The 17,094-nt window shown below is 35.8% G+C and overlaps 1 pseudogene; it reads right to left on the bottom strand.

Annotated features, from left to right (window-relative positions):
• Positions 1 to 1,227: 1,227 nt before the first annotated feature.
• The window catches only part of LOC122907904, a 41,710-nt pseudogene continuing 25,843 nt past the window's right edge, over positions 1,228 to 17,094 (bottom strand).

Here is a 17,094-nt window from a genome sequence, read left to right as displayed (position 1 = left end):
TATGTAAATTTTTGTACATACAACCAGTCCTCACAAGCAGTAATGGCAATGATGATATTTATTAGACCATTCTGCACTGTAATCCCATAATAACACTTAGAGGGGAGCAAAACCCTATTCTAGAAGTCAGGACACCTTATTTTGTGTAATCTTCCATCAGCAAGATACTTAAAGTCATTTCAGTCATCTATACAGAGGGAAGTTAAGCAAGATGAGCTCTAAAATCCCTTTCAATTCTAAAATAAAATTATTTATTCATTTTCTTCTTTCTCTGTGTTGTCTTCCAAGTTGTATTAGAAACATTTTTCTTTCAATAATGCCTCTTTTCCACCCTCCCCAAATATACACTGAGTTCCCAAGAATTAAAACAAGATTTTAAGCACACTATTCTCTTTCAAAACACATGGAGAAACCAAGACAATGCAAAAGCTGTTTTATGATTATGGCAGAATCACTAAACAAATCATTTCCATGCCTAAATAACAGGAGGTTAGGCCAGACATCTCATTTCCCACCTCCTCTTTTTCCATCCCCAAAATAGATGATTACTTGCTTATTTTGTAAAGTAAGTGTTAAAAAGTCTCTTGGACATTGGGAAAAGGCAACAACAACAACAAAGAACAGTTATGCAGAGCAAATTTTGATTAATCTTTTACTTTTTAATTTTTTTTTTACTTTTTTCTACTTTTTAAAATTCTCATTAAATGTTTGTTTTAATGGGTCTCAAAATTCTGTGACAGGATTTTGGTCAAGTTGTTTCCATTAAATAGTACTGATTTTAAAAATTACCAACTTAATGGGATGCCTAGGTGACCCAGTCAGTTAAGCATCTGCCTTCAGCTCACGTCATGATTCCAGAGTTCTGGGATCAAGTCCCATACCAGGCTCCTTAATCAGCAGGAAGCCTCCTTCTCCTTCTGCCTTTGCCTGCCACTCCCCTGCTTATGCTCTCTCTCTCTTTTCTCTCTATCTAACAAATAAATAAATAAATAAATAGATAAAATCTTTTTTCAAAATTAGTGACAAAACTGCCACACACACACACACACACACACACCCCAAATGGTCCACAAAATGTTCTCATTTTCTTCTGAAGGTTTTACAATGCATTGCTATCATTAACCAGTCTTTTACTATTAAACTGATATGGTGAATTGACACAAATAGCTTTGAGACCGTTCTTCCACCACTGATTAAGACTAGTGTGATGGGTGTTGGGGATATTATTCACTTATGAACTTTCTGGGCAGACTTGGTGAGCTTGCTAGCTCCAGCTGCCTTCTTGTCCACCACTTTGTTGGACATCCATAGAAACTGACAGATGGTTTCTATGTCATGAACGGCAAAACGGCCCGAGGAGGATAATCAGAGAAGCTCCCAACACACATAGGCTTTCTAGGAACTGTATCAATGATAGCAACATCACCAGATTTCAGGAACATGGGGCCATCTTCCAGCTCTTTTCCAGAACTGTGGTCAGTCTTCTCCTTCAGTTCAGCAAACGTGCAACAATGTGAACTGTGGGATAATCCAATGCAAATGCATATCCAGCACTTACTTTGCTGGATGTTTCAGGATAATCACCTGAGTGGTAAAGCCAGCTGCTTCTGTAGGTGAGTCATTTTCACTGTGTTCAGCCACAGGGCCATGACAAACATCTTTGACAAATATGTTCTTGATATTGAAACCCACATTATCCCCAGAAATAGCCTCACTCAAAGATTCATGGTGCATTTCAGCAGACTTTATCAGTTATAACATTGACTAGAGCGAAGGTGACCACCATGCCTGGTTTAACACGAATCTCTGGGACACCTAAATGGCACAGTCCGTTGAGCATCTGGCCCTTGGCTTCAGCTCAGGTTGTGATTTTAGGGGTGTGAGATCAAGCCCCACATGGGACTCCATGCTCAACATAAAGTCTACTTAGAATTCTCTCCCTCTCTCCCTCTGCCCCTCTCCACCTCTGAAATAAATATATTAATCTTAAAAACAAAAAACAAAACAAAACAATAGTCTCCACTCAGCCCACAGGAATAGTACCAATATGACAAATCCTGTAGATATCCTGGAGGGACAGATGCAAGGGCTTGTCAGTTGGACAAGTTTGTGGCAGGATGCAATCTGGGGTTTCAGGTAGTATGGTTCCACTGACATTGCCATTTTTACAGATGACTTTTCATCCCTTGAACCAAGGCATGTTAGCACTTGGCTACAGCATGTATGCTGTCACTGTTCCAACCAGAAACTGGCATAAATGTTACTGTCTCAGGATTGTAGCCAATCTTCTTAATGTAGGTGCTGACTTCCTTAATGAGTTCCTCACATCTCTTCTGGCTGTAGGATGGCTCAGTGGAATCCATTTTGTGAACCCCAGTGACTAGTCATTTACTAATTATTATTAGTTGTTTACACCCAGTGTGTAGGCTAGAGGGTTTGCTCGTGGGTCTGCCCATTCTTGGAGATACCTTCTTCAAATTCACCAACACCAGCAGAGACAATCACGACAGCACAGACAACCTGAAATGTGCATGTAATTATGTTTTTGATGGAGTCTCTGTGTCCTAGGACATCAATAATGGGGGACTCAATGATGGTCACATAATACTTGTTGGTCTTGAATTTCCACATGGAGATGTCAATGCTGATATCATCTTCACCTTCAGCTTTCAGTTTATCCAACACCCACGCCTACTTGAAGGGGCCCTTTCCTACCTCAGCAGCCTTCTTCTCAAGTATTTCAATTGTTCTTTCATTGCTTCCACCACATTCACAGATCAGATGATCAAGTAGTGGTGATCAGAAGTGTTCTTCCCTCATCTTCAATTTTTTGGGATAAATTGAGGAGGGTAGATACTAACTCCTTTTTAAATGTGTGGTAGAATTCACCTCTGAGTCCATCTGAAAGTGGACTTCTGTTTCGGGGAGATTTTAATTACTTCAATTTCGTCACTAGTAATTGGTTTAATGAGACTTTCTAATTCTTCATGATTTCAGTCTTAGAAGATTACACTCTTGTAGGAAATTATCCTTTACTCCTAAATTGTCTAATTTGTTCACATGTCACTATTTTTCATACTCTTTTATGATCCTTTATATTGTTGTAATATTGGCTGAAATTTCTCTTCATTGATTTTTTACTTTATTTATTTGGGCTATCTCTCTTTTTTCCTTGATGTTTCTGGTTTTGTTAATTTTGTTTGTCTTTTCAAAGAAGCAGCTCTTAGCTTCATTGATCTTTTATATTTTGTCTATTTTATTTATTTCCACTCTGATCTTTATTATTTCCTAACTTCTAACTTTAGACTTTGTTTGTTCTTCTTTTTCTAGTTCCCTTAGATATAAGATTAGATTATTTACTTGAGATTTTTCTCATTTCTTGAGTTGAGCCTGTATTGCTACGAACTTCCCTGTTAGGGCTGCTTTTGCTACATCCCAAAGATTTTGGAAGCTTGAGTGTCCATTTTCATTGTTCTGAAAATAATTTTTTTATTTCTTCTTTGTTTTTTGTTGTTGTTGTTGTTGACCCATTGACTGTTTAATAATATGTTGAATATGTTGCTGTCTCCACATTTTTGTGAGTTTCTTTTTTCAGTTTTCTTCTTATGATTGATTTTTAGTTTCCTGCCAACTAAGTAGGAAAAGATATTTGATATTATTTCAATCTTCTTGAGTTTCTTGAGACGTGTTTTGTGGCCTAGCATGTGATCTATCCTGGAGAACCTTCCATGTGTAGTTGAAATATATATATATATATATATATATATATATATATATTCTGCTGTTTGGGGGTTAAATGTTTGTAAATATTAAGCCCACCTGGTCTAATATGTTGTTTAAAGCCAATATGTGCATATTGATTTTATATTTGGATAATCTATTCAATGATGTGAGTGGGATATTAAAGTTCCCTACTATTGTTGCTGTCTAATTCTCCCTTTATTTCTGTTACTATTTGCTTGATATATTTAGATGTTCCCATGTTAGGTGCATAACTGTTCACAAATTTGATGTTTTTGCTGGATTGACCTCTTTATCATTATGTAATGCTCTTCTTTGTCTTTGTTACAGTATTTGTTTTAAAAGACTCTTCTTGGGTCTATCAGAAATAACCAGCAAAAAAAAAAAAAAAAAAAAAAAAAAAAAACCAGAACCCTGGACTGAGGGTTAAAATTTCTTGAAATAAACATAAATTTCTTAGGTCAGAAACAAAGGGAGTAAAGAAAAGAAGATTCAGATATAAATGGTGGAAAGCACCAGACAAGTATCAGAAAATACAGAAACTTGGCTATACGGAGAAAGCGTATTTATTGATATTCTGCACCAACAACAAGAAGAGAGGGATACAAAAGAAGAGCCAAATATTAGAACATCTGGCTTAATGCACTTTTACCCTCTACACAGGAATCTCTTTCTTTAAAGTACAGAAATCTCCAACTCACTTCAATATGAACAACAGGAAAGAATTGTGACCACTCCCATATTAATTAAATATGTAAAATAAATAAAAATAAATAAATATATAAATAGCATAGATGGAAAATATATATAATATGAAGACTCACCAGAAAAAATATGTCTGTAAAGCAAAGTTTTCATATTTTACACATTGTTACATATTTTTATATTAGTGTAACCTAATTTTTTAAAGAAAATAAAAGAGAATTAATTAAATGGCAAAAGCTATTAAAGAACAAAATAATTCACAATCAAGAAAACTCAGAAATGTGATAGCTAAAAAAGAGGAAGATGAGAAATGAGAACAAAATGACCGTATAAAGAATTAGAAATAAAAGTAATAGGTTTAGAAATGAAGACTCAGTTGAAAGTAATATAAGAGTAAGTAGACAACTCAGGAGGCAATGTTCAGAAAATAAAAGATAGAAAAAAAAAAAGAACTTAAAAAACTAAACAAAGAGACTAAAAATAATTTGATAGATATAGAACAAAGAATACCTAACATGAGTATAATTAGAGGTCCTGATGAAGAAAATCAAAACCATGGAATGAAAGAACACTAAAACAAAACCCAAGAAATCATTCTTATTTGTAAGAAATTTGGATCTATTTATTGAAATGCACAAAATATATATAGGAATTGATACACAATAGTAATATCTTAGTATAAAATAAGAAACTAGATATTTTTATCAAATAGAGAAAATTATTTAATTATGCTAACTATCAGTGATAGTATGTACACTATCTAATTTAAAATTTCTCAAAAATTCTAGAAAATCATTTGCCTATATGAACCCAGTGCCATAAAATTTAGTACCTCTTGAATAAATAACTACCTTGTTATCCATCCTAACAAAATAGTCATACCTGTAATTGTGATAATAATGGCAAATTGCATTGATCTGAAAATATATATTGGCAGTTATCTGTATCTTTGATTAATTAAAATTTCAGTCCAATAAATCATTACTTACATTGTAAATAATGATGGAGGAGGGAGGAAAGATAATCAAAGTTTGTCATAGCAAATGTTGAGAGCCACTTACCTTCATTCAATGCAGTTCATTCAATGTATAAACAAGAAAATAAAATTTAAAGGAAATAAGTAATTTGCCCAATATAAAACAGACAAACAGTACCAGGCTTCAAATACAAGTTTAATCTTTTAATTTTCATGTCCATGCTTTGTTCTATCATATCATGCATAAAATTAAAGTTGTTCATTTTATTTCAGACTAAATATCATAATGTAGGAAATTAGAAAATCGTAGTTCTTAATGGAAGATGATTTCATGGCCTTTATGTAGAAATAATGGAGCACTCTAATGCAAAAGACAATTTTAAAAACAATAGTCAGTCAATGTAGTAAAGAATACTATAATGTTATGGGTTCATCAAAATCTACATTTTGTCTTTCTGGGCTCACAGCTACCTTACAGTTAGCTATGGTCAGGTGCCTGATTTCAAGCCAAAGCAATGTAACATAAATAACCTGTACTACTTCTCAGTTGGGCTATAAAAACCTCCTGAAAGTGCATTCTGAGAAGTAAGAAAATATTCTTGGAGCAGATGAGACCAAACTTTGCTTGCTTTTGATTCTTAGTATTAATATAGATAATGAGAGAGAAAAAAATTTTTAAAAAATCCATAAACAAATATCTATTCTCTCTTCCCTATCAGCTGGCTAGATGCCAGTGCCTCGAAAATTACATATTTAAAACAATAAAGTCTTACTAGTGTGGACACCTCGGTCACTTTATAAAACATAACCCTCCACCCCTTCTATCTATTGGGTTTTACACGAGCAAGAAACAAACATCTTTTTTAATTAAGTCACTTATATTTCAAAGTTTACCTGCTCCCGTAATTAATGTTACCTTAAAGAGAAATTTCAATCAGGGTGGGCAGTAACAAAAAAGATATAAAATCTGTATTACTGGCAGAAGAAAACTAGGAAACTAATATCAGGGACTGGAATTATGAATTTCCAAGTTAGGCAGTGAGGAAATATTCAGTTACAGTGATGCTGTTGGTATTTGGAGAGGCAAACCACACACCTTCTTGCCTGCAGCTCTATCAAAAGAGACTAGAAAACAGAATTATATTAACATCCATTATATATTAGTAGCTTTACTTAGTAAGCTATTAGAAGAAGAAAGAACCACAGAAAAGACAAAGCCAGTTCAGCCATCTAATAAATAATTGGCAGTCTTTGCATATTAAAAGAGCAAAGCAGGAGCTCCAGGCTGGCTAAGCTGACAGAGCATGCTCAGGGTCATGAGTTCAAGACCCACATGGGGCAATAGAGTTTACTTAAAAATAAATACATAAAAATAAATAAAAGATTAAAGCAAAGCATCTACAAATCTATCAAGAGAGAAAGAATAGATTTGTGTGTGTGTGTGTACGCACATAATGGAGTACTCTAAAATATATTTTATATTTGACTGTACACATAAATGAAAGGGAATAAGGAAGCATCCAGAAATGTTAATCTTTGAAAAGCTGGGAATGCTTATCCCAAACAGTAAAGAATAAGATTTTTTTTAATAAACATATAATATTTTTTTTTTGAAAATAAATCTGAAATTTTCTCAGAACCAATAAGAAATGGTAATTACTTGATGTGACTGTGATGGAGTTAATGCTATGCTGGTTAACTTTTCAAAATATATGTTTATCAAACCAACACAATGTACACCTTAAACTTATACAATGTTATATATCAATCACATCTAAATGAAGCTGAAAAAATAGGACATTTCTCTTTTTTTAATTTATTTATTTTCAGCATAACTGTATTCATTATTTTTTCACCACACCCAGTGCTCCATGCAACCCGTGCCCTCTATAATACCCACCACCTGGTACCCCAACCTCCCACCCCCCCGCCACTTCAAACCCCTCAGATTGTTTTTCAGAGTCCATAGTCTCTCATGGTTCACCTCCCCTTCCAATTTCCCCCAACTCCCTTCTCTCTAATTCCCCATGTCCTCCATGCTATTTGTTATGCTCCACAAGTAAGTGAAACCATATGATAATTGACTCTCTCTGTTTGACTTATTTCACTCAGCATATAATATATTTTTATTTCCAGGGGAACAGGTCTGCGAATCTCCAGGTTTACACACTTCACAGCACTCACCAAAGCACATACCCTCCCCAATGTCCATAACCCCACCCCCCTTCTCCCAACCCCCCTCCCCCCAGCAACCCTCTGTTTTGTGAGATTAAGAGTCACTTATGGTTTGTCTCCCTCCCAATCCCATCTTGTTTCATTTCTTCTTCTCCTACCCCCTTAACCCCCCATGTTGCATCTCCACTTCCTCATATCAGGGGGATCATATGATAGTTGTCTTTTTCTGATCGACTTATTTCACTAAGCATGATACCCTCTAGTTCCATCCACGTCGTTACAAATGGCAAGATTTCATTTCTTTTGATGGCTGCATAGTATTCCATTGTGTATATATACCACATCTTCTTGATCCATTCATCTGTTGATGGACATCTAGGTTCTTTCCATAGTTTGGCTATTGTGGACATTGATGCTATAAACATTCGGGTGCACGTGCCCCTTCGGATCACTATGTTTGTATCTTTAGGGTAAATACCCAGTAGTGCAATTGCTGGGTCACAGGGTAGTTCTATTTTCAACATTTTGAGGAACCTCCATGCTGTTTTCCAGAGTGGTTGCACCAGCTTGCATTCCCACCAACAGTGTAGGAGGGTTTCCCTTTCTCCGCATCCTCTCCAGCATCTGTCATTTCCTGACTTGTTAATTTTAGTCATTCTGACTGGTGTGAGGTGGTATCTCATTGTGGTTTTGATTTGTATTTCCCTGATGCTGAGTGATATGGAGCACTTTTTCATGTGCCTGTTGGCCATCTGGATGTCTTCTTTGCAGAAATGTCTGCAAAGGAAACAGTTAACAAAACCAAAAGAATAAGATTTTTTTAACCAAATCCTTAAAGATCTGAAGGTACTACTACAGGACAAAGTTTAGATTGAACCAAACCCTCAGCCAAAATTGACGGCCATAAAGTAACTGTCATTGACTTGGAAAAAAAAAAAAGTGAGATGAAAAAGAAATGAAATAAATCAGATATAAGAATGATGTCTAACAAATAATTGTAGGTGTGGCAATTGGCACATTGAACTAAGTGCAAGCAAAGAGATGAAAGTCTTTAGTAATTTTAAAGGAAATTATATTGCCCAAACAACTGTGAGCTAAAACTTGAAAGTCTTTGGCTGATTAGGTCTCTGTTTATCTGTTTATTAGTTTATTGATGTGGCTTAAAAAGAAAAAAACCCTACCCTGAAATTCTTTGAAATTTAACAGGTAATGTTTATTTATACATATCGCCTATATAATCAAATCTTGATAAATAATTTTTAATCTCTTGATGGCCAAATATGTATTGCATATATTTTACTGTAAATCTATATAAATGATGCTTTTTTATGAACTTGTCTCTTTAATCCTTTCTTCTTCTGCTCCCCAGGCTGCAAGACATAAACATTGCTATAAAGAGAATATTCATGACTGAAGTAATATTATTATTGGATTTGTTTTCTTCTCTTGGTGACGTTTGGAGTTTAAGCCTAGACATAGGCTCTTTTCCTTCTCTGAATGATCATTTTTTTAAAGATTTTGTTTATTTATTTGACAGAGGGAGAGAGCACAAACAGGGGGAGCAGGAAAGGGAAAAGCAAGCTCCCCACTAAGCAGGGAGACCAAAGCAGGGAGACCATAACCTGAGCTGAAGGCAGACACTTAACCGACTGAGCCACCCAGACACCCCTGAAAGATCATTTCTGACAAAATAGCAAAAGTAGAAAGTATACTTTAATTTATTTTTTAAAAGCCTTTGGCTGAGTTTTGAAGCAACTTTTAAGCCACCAAACTCATACACACAGGAAGTACTCAGCAAAAACTCTAGAGCCCTCAACCCCCACTACAAATGTGGCCATGTCACATAATAAACCAGCAAGAACCTCCCAGATAGCAGAACCAGAGACCAAAGAGAACAAGGACATTCCTCTCTGAGAGAAAATCAAGTTCTAATCAAAGAACGTCCCTCACTGCCAAGACTTCTTAACAGCTGTCCAAAAGGATTTCATCATTACCATGGGCCAGTGATTACTGTGTATAATGCAATTTTCTGTTTTCTGAGTGGGGTATTTATTACAGTCATCCTGTCTCTCTTCTACTATCCATGTTGGCTAGAGTGGGGAAGACAGAGAACTTGCAACTAATTCAGCCATTGAATAAATAATTGACAACTTTTGCAGTTAAAAGATTAAAACATGAAATCTTTTTAAAACGGTATATATATATAAAGTGGATTATTCTAAAATATATATCTTATATTTAGCTTATTATCCAGCAGACAGTTGACAATTTTACTTGTTAATTCTCTGAATGATGCCTAATGTCAGGAATTTCTTTTTTTTTTTTTAAAGGTTTTATTTATTTATCTGGCAGAGAGAGATCACAAGCAGGCAGAGAGGCAGGCAGAGAGAGAGGAGGAAGCAGACTCCCTGCTGAGCAGAGAGCCCGATGCAGGGCTCGATCCCAGAACCCTGGGACCATGACCCGAGCCGAAGGCAGAGGCCTAGCCCACTTAGCCGTTTCTAAGTCTTAAGATTCTGCAATATTTTTACATCATCCTTAGTGAAAGCCTTTATAATCAAGGCCTTCATTATACTACTTTGGGCTCCATTGCTTGTCTCTGCCTATATCCTTTTTACCTACCAGCGATATTTGCCCAAAGAATTCTTGATGCTCTTTCAAGCCCCACAATACAGTATAAGTAAAAGCAAGCCTGTGGCTAAGAAAATCGTACACTGGCTTATCTTCTCTTCCCCCAGAAGCAGACTCTGAGGCAAAGATTTGAGTCCTCAGAATTTATTTGGAAGATGATCCCAGGAGGTACTGTAAGGGAAAGGGGAAGGGAGCAAAGAAAGGGAAGGAAGGTGATAAAAATATGCTTTATCAAGCAAATTGCCCTTGAGTATCTACAGTCCTATGGCCTTAGGAAACCATGAGGTCCTCTAGAATGTGCACAATGTGCAACTCACTGCCATCCCATCCATGGATGGGGGAACCCCTCCGGGTCTGCCTAAGGTCTGCTCCTTAATGGTGGTATTTCCCCAGCACTTGGAGGCTGTTGCACGCTCAGGCAGAGCAGGCTCCATGTGCCGGAGAAAGCTCTCAAGTAAAAGGAAACAGTTGCCAGCAGTTGGAAGTCAAACCAAATTAGTATAGAACTGGTGAGGAGCAGGGTGATGGTAATCTCAATCTCTTCTCTACTAAGGAAAAGCTATTTTATTCTGAGTTGCTCTAGAAGCTGGATATTGAGTCTATTTTGGATATACAGCCTGATGCTAGTTGACTAATACTTTGGTAGTGAGAAACGACCTTCCGTTTAATCTGAATCCTGAAAGGCAAAGACCTCCAGGAATAAGTCGTAGAGGGTTAACTGATAATATTTTCAGAATACCACCAGAAATGTTGATGGGAAAGCCATCTCAGATATTTTAAGCGTAGCTGCCTCTAACTACATGTTCTACCCATGACAATTTCCATAGTGAAAAGAACAAATGTTGAACATTTAGCCTGAATGAGAAGACTTTGGGATTGTAAGCCACCAAAGTTGGGGAGTTTTTGTCCCTCCAGCATAACTGTAACAGATATCTTCCATTCAACCCTTCAGCTAAACTCCCCCCTCCTCTGTTGCAGGAAGCCAGCCTATATGTACCAATGAACTGTCTTGCCCTCTGGCTTCTACTTGAGTACAACCACTAGCAACCTGGCAGGAGATTAGAGGGAGAGAGGAGAGTGGGAACAGAGTATTTATAATCCTCTAACTCCCTCTTTATGGGAGCAACACTTTGAGTTGCTGGTTCTCCCCATAAAGGCCATGGCTTTTCAAGGTGGTGACTCCACAAGACTCTCCTTCCAGGTAATTTCCCTCTTCAAGCCTATGGGGGGAAATAGGTTCTGGGTGATTAGTGTTGGGAATATCTCTCCTTGATAGTTCTCCTATATCCCATGTGATATATTCATAAATGACCCCTTTACTAAATAATCCTGGAATTATTCTTTGGAATGAATTATCTATTTCCTGCTGGGACACTGACTGATACATTTATTCTAGCTTATACCATCTGGTTTCATTTTTCTATAATAAGACATCACATTGTTAACAGGGTATTCTTCCTGAACCACTGTGGTTTCCACTACATTCAACCTTGCCAAAATCAAGAAAGAGGCTGAGAGATCTAAATTCCACTGTCATCTCAACATTATTTACACAATAGAACTCTTTCCACAGATGATGTCTTTATGTCTGAGAGAGCAATAATACCATCCAAATTACATATCTGTTGCTCCACTGACCAACCCCAGCCTATTTTTTAAATGCAATACTGCTTTTTTAGTACTTTAGGGAAGTTTTCTAATGGAAGACTTTGATAATATTTCTTCTTCCTCACATTTCCTCCTTCAACTCTAATATGGGGTTGAGTTTGGTTTTGTTTAATATGTTGAAAGGACAATCTCCACAAAAATAACATTTATTGAGAATTGATTAGTAATTCAAAATACTGGATCTTTTTAGGAGGTAAGGACTTATGTGCTTCAAGTATGTTATAAATCAATTCATTAAGTCAAAGCAAGAGGTGAACAGATTATTTAACTACTTAGAACCAGGGAAAACTTGTTTAATCCCACACTTAAGTGTTCAACAGCATCACCTAAGGCAACTTATGAAAGGATCTCAGGTATATGCATTCCAATTTCAAAAAGAAAGAGAAACTAGTAAACTAGAGATTATCATCTATGGAATATGTTCAAAAGCACCATTTAACAAGCCTATACTTAAAATAATTTTACCATTATATGTAATTTATATTTTATGTAAATTAGACTTACCAAATCATCTTATAGAATTCTAGTCCACGTTTGTTAGAGACAAATAGACATTTTTCTCCTACTGAAAATTACCATTTTGTTTCTCCCTCCTGAGCATTGCTTTTTTATCCTTGGATCTTAATATTTATATAGTTTTCCTCAATTTAAGATCTTTTTCACATACAGTCATAGTTTATCTAACAGTCCTTTGAAAATCTGATGACAATAATGAGACTCTGTCTGAGGTTAGGTACATGGGCTTACATACATGTACTACTACATTACAATTGAGGAATATGTGCTGATTTCCTAAAATTTATCCAGTGGTGAATAACTCCTTTAATTTATAGGTTAATCCTCACAATACTTCTATGAGGTAGATTGTGTTATTCCCATTTTTCAACTGAGAAAATTAAGCCACAAAGAAATGATTTGTTCAAGTGAAGCTGCAGAATTTGGTGTTAAACTCAAACCTAGCACCATGTCCAATTCATTAGCCTTTGTACAATGACTACCTCCAACTTCTGTTAGCATGGATTATCACCTATATTCTACTACAAAGTATTTTATATTAATAAGGCAGAACCAATATTTATTGAAATAGAATTACAGGATATTTAGGATATTTAAAGTTTTCTAAATAAATGAGGTGATAAAAATCCTATCTGATCTTCAAATCATAGCTCCATTTGATTTCAGATGTTAAAACTCTGCTCTATAAAATTTATTCACTCAGAAGCATTTCCAATTTATCCCATGGTGTTGTATAAAGTTAAAACCAAATATCCATGCCCCAAACATAGATGTAGTTCATTATTTCAACAGTTTTTTTTTTCCTTTCCTCTGTTTCCTTCTCAACATTCATGCCCAACCTACCACCTTGGACTCTGGACCTATGCCTTGACCTGTTGATACCCAAGTCTTGGTGTAGGGAAGAGAAAACCAAAGACACTTGAGTACTCATAAGAAGACTTGATTCTAATACATTTTTCCACTTAGCAGGTGAATACCTTAGGTAAATCACTTAGAGGTAAATCACAGAGTAACAATTTCCTCATCTGGAAATGAGGATGATATGGTCCACAACTATGTCTTAGGGTTATAGAAAGTGTCCAACAAGATATATTACCTAAGAAAGTGCTTCAGAAATGTTTGAAACCACACACACACACACACACACACACACACATATTTAGGTTTCCATGATTAGAGTCAGCAAACATGTCCCCATTGGCAAAACCAGCATTAAATTTTTTAAAAGTAAGAGTAGTGAGATTACACATCCATGAAATTGTTCACTGCAACTGTCCAGTCATCACTGTTATGTCCCACATGTTGGTGCTGCTTTATTACATGATACTGACCACACTGAGCTGACTCATCCAGTCAGCTCTACAGAAGAGCTGATGTCCTGGTTCCCAAATTGGACATAAACCAACAGATGAGTCATTTAATCAACTCAGTGACCTTGCATGGTTCAGTGATTTACCTAGTGAAATTGTATAGTGTATTTACTGTCCAGTATTATATTACTACTTCATTATAAATAATACCAACCTAATGGTCTTTAAAAAGCAACCTTCAGTAACCTCTTTAAATAAAGAAGGGTCAATTATTTCTCAATATATGTGGGATTTTTAAAGATATTGTTGTATAACTTGTTTGGTAGATTTTTCAGAATTTTTAAAAGATAGTTGGGCTTATTTTATCAACTTTCTTGCATTCTAAAGGTTGAGTGAACAGCTCTGCAGCATATCTTTCAATACATGGATTAAGACCTTCCATAAATGAATTCAATAGAATTATATCACTGAAGTACAAAACGTGCAAGGCAAATATAAACTATGAGCAAAAATCAAATGGAGTCAGAGAAGCCCTGTCAGCAACTGTTCTCCAGAATTATAAAATCCAGCTGGAGAAACTGGTTCAGAAAAAAGTTGACAAAATAATGAAATTCCTAGTATTTTATAGATCTTTTTAAGAAGAAATTAAGTTAAATGTGATTCCTCAAAAAGGCCAGTTTTATGAAGACTCGATGCCTAATCTGTGATTCTAAAACAAACAATAACAGCAGTCATTTCAGTAGCTTTTTAAAACATTTCATGGTCAGGTTCTCTTGGGCTACAAATCTGTAGCAATTAAAATGTCGATGAATAAAAACACTGAGGATAGTAATCCCAGACCTTAAACACGTGTATATAAAAAATAATTTTTTTTTTTTTTTTACTTTACATTTTCTTTAACAACTGATTTCTAGCTTCTGAGTCCCCAGTCAGTCCCATGGTCAAATTCAGGATTAATCAGTCAGTGCAGTATTTTCTCCATCTAGGACTAGCCTGAAAGTTTTCTCTACTCACTCATTATCCCTGGGTGGCATCTCAGTCTCGGGGGATCTAATTAGTACCTAAGCATCAAGGGAAATGGGAGAATGTCTGACTCTCAACTATCACTTTCTCACCAAGATCAGATGTTAAGAATGGCACCTTATCTCCTTTCTTACCATTGGTAAACATATTGGTAAACATACTGGTAAACATCTAAACATATTGCAATGCACCCAGTCCCACCAGGTTTAGATCATTTGCTCCATGCAAGTCACTTTGCATCCTCAAAGTCTCTGCTACAAGTCCCCTTCAGGTAGACCAGCTCTCTCTCCTCTGCATGTGTGCCTCTAAAGAGGGAGGAGAGGAAAAGAATATCCTGTAAAATGTAATATGTTGGTATAGAGGGTTTAGAAATGACTTTTATTCAAAAGGTATTCACAATCCAAAGAAAGCATTAACTTAATATTTCTGTTTTTCTCATAGTGGCCACATCAAGCTTTGAGTATGGGCTTTGGATTCAGATGGACTGGATCAAACCCAAGCTCTACCATGTGGAAGAGTTTCTATTCTTACTTTGGCTACAACAAATTGAATAGTAGCTCTTTCATAGGTTGTTGCATGGACTAAAGGATAATAGGTATAAAAATAATTAAAACATTTTGGGTGTATAATAATCACTAAACAAATGATACTCATTATCCTCATCATTATATCTCCTTCTCTCCATTTCCTCCTTCACCTTCTCCCACTTACGGAAACGTATCCATGTTGATGACTCCTGTGAAAAAATAGGAGGGCTGATATTGAGTTAAATAAGTGGGACACCACATTGGTCAGGAGAAGATATTTTTACACTATCCCATGCGTTACTCACAATCCTGTCACTTTTGCCTATGGATGTGCTGCATTCCTTATTGTGCTATAAAAAATTTCTCCAAATGCCTACAAGATATTCTTTCAATGTGAACACAGAAGGCTAATATTTGGATCCAGTCATTAAAACCTATTTAATTTCATAACCACAAGCCAGGATTGGATAGTTTAAGTAAGAAAGGAGATCATCATGAATTCTGTAAGCTTTCATCTGTTTCCTCTCCTAAAAGTATCCAATTTTAAATCCAAAGAATAGTTCTTCCTAAGTATTATAATGAAAAAGCTCCAAAGATTAAATAAATCCAGAATCACCTCATGGGTAACTAGCCTAGTAAGTTAATTACAGGACCCTTTGTTGCTCTTTTTTTATTGTGGGTAAGAGTTCTTGATGCAATATTTTTAGTTAATTGAAGATTTTCTTTAAAACTATGCAAGACAGCCAGCAAATAGTGCATTTATGTATGTAATAGAAATGGTTGTAATATATCATTAAGGCACTCCAGGGCATGTTTTATTGGTTCATTAATACAGTACATGCCTTAGGTGTATTCAACCACTCGGGGCCTATATTAATGGACCAATAAAATATACCCGGGAGTGCCTTAATGCCACCCTAATATGGCTAAGTTTAAATTAATTTTTTCAGGCTTATCTTTTTTAAAATCATTTTTCCCTACTTGGGAAGATAGATTCCTTTACAGGGGGAGAAAGTTCATGGTGACAGAATAAGAAGAAGCAGGATAATAAAAATCTTTTGTTCCATCAATTTTGTAAAATGTTTCGTCCTTTCAGAGAGTTCCATTTCTAATCCTCTATATTCTACTTCCAGTGTCTTCCCACATCTTCCACAGAAATCAATAATCTTGTGGCTAGGAGGAGGAAAGTAAGACCTATTTATTCTTGGAAGTTACAGATCAATGCACCAACAAATGTCATGTCTAGCTATAAAAGCTAATCACCTTTCAATATTCTACCTGATCAGGGCAAATGCTTACCCTGATTTAAGGACAAGTTTTTCACCTAACTCCTCTCACCTCGTGTAATCAAAGAATCAGGCTTCCCGCCAAAAAGGAAAACGTTCTTCCCAAATCACCACATGATACTTCTATTTAAGCTTTACAGAAGTACTTGAATTCCACTTTGGTCCATTGATGAATCTTCTTGATAACAGAAATTTGGGAAGGAAAGAAAAAAGCATTGCACCCAGCTGAATTAAAATTTTGGTCTTAACCATCTACTTGTTCTGATACTGATCTGAAAGCTTCCAGCTCCTCCTCAACGTTATGTGCATAATAATGTCTATCTCCTAGGAATAGTGTGAGTTTTAACTGAGATAATTCTTGTAAAACACTCAGTGTAATGCCTGGCACATAGGAACCACTGGAGAAGTGGTAGTTTCTGTTATTAACCTCTGAAATGCTATGGAGAGAGCAAAATGAATGCAATAGTTGAACAGTATGAACTTCCTAAAGAAATTTTAACAGAGCATCCAGTATATGAAACGCAGTTCTCCCTCAT

Source organism: Neovison vison, chromosome 1 (genome assembly GCF_020171115.1).
Source record: "Neovison vison isolate M4711 chromosome 1, ASM_NN_V1, whole genome shotgun sequence".
NCBI classification, from domain to species: domain Eukaryota; kingdom Metazoa; phylum Chordata; class Mammalia; order Carnivora; family Mustelidae; genus Neogale; species Neogale vison.
This window is presented reverse-complemented; position numbering and strand designations above follow the sequence as displayed.